At 53.2% G+C, this 686-nt stretch overlaps 2 non-coding genes across 2 annotated transcripts; both read left to right on the forward strand.

The window, feature by feature from the left end:
- The first annotated feature begins 89 nt into the window (after positions 1-89).
- GNI_222890 lies at positions 90-162 on the forward strand. The gene has a single exon. It is a non-coding gene; the product is annotated as a tRNA-Ala (tRNA).
- Positions 163-517: 355 nt separating this feature from the next.
- On the forward strand, positions 518-589 carry GNI_222900. Its single transcript has one exon. It is a non-coding gene; the product is annotated as a tRNA-Asp (tRNA).
- The last annotated feature ends 97 nt before the right edge of the window (positions 590-686 follow it).

The raw sequence follows: 686 nt of genomic DNA on the forward strand, positions 1-686 counted from the left end.
AGATTCGAACCAGTTATCGGTCGTCCAATGTGGCAGCGGATATATGTGCTGGAAATAGCATGGTGTCATAGCATCGCACCCCACAGCCGGAGCGTCTAGCTCAAATGGTAGAGCGCTCGCTTAGCATGGGAGAGGCACTGGGATCGATACCCAGGTCGTCCACTGCGGAAGTTGATGTATTGACCATGCCGGGGATAGCATGGTCGCACACTGTCGCACTCCACACCTTAGAGTGCTCGCGTAGCGCTGAGATCGATACCCAGGTCGTCCAATGCGGCAGTTGATGTATTGGCCATGCCGGAGATATCAGACCATAAACACTGGGATGTGACTTAGGTGAGACCTACGAGGCAAAGCTGGGCTAAAGCAAGACAGTATTCCACCAGTCACGTGAACGATTCGGGTGCTATCCCCGATGTTGCGGACAAACAATCTATCGACCACACACTGTCACGCTCTCCGAATAGAGGGCAAGAGGAACAAACGGTATCCAGTCAACTGGACAAGATGTACGTTGTCCGAGATAGTATAGTGGCCAGTATTTCCGCCTGTCACGCGGAAGAACAGGGTTCGATTCCCGGTCTCGGAGAAAAGCGGTCGGTCACATCACACATGTCCAGCAGAAAACTTGAAACAGCAAACCGGCCTGGTGGTTGCCAATCCGACCCGCACAGATTGCGTGGATC

Source organism: Gregarina niphandrodes, assembly GCF_000223845.1.
Source record: "Gregarina niphandrodes unplaced genomic scaffold scaffold00193, whole genome shotgun sequence".
Lineage (NCBI taxonomy): Eukaryota > Apicomplexa > Conoidasida > Eugregarinorida > Gregarinidae > Gregarina > Gregarina niphandrodes.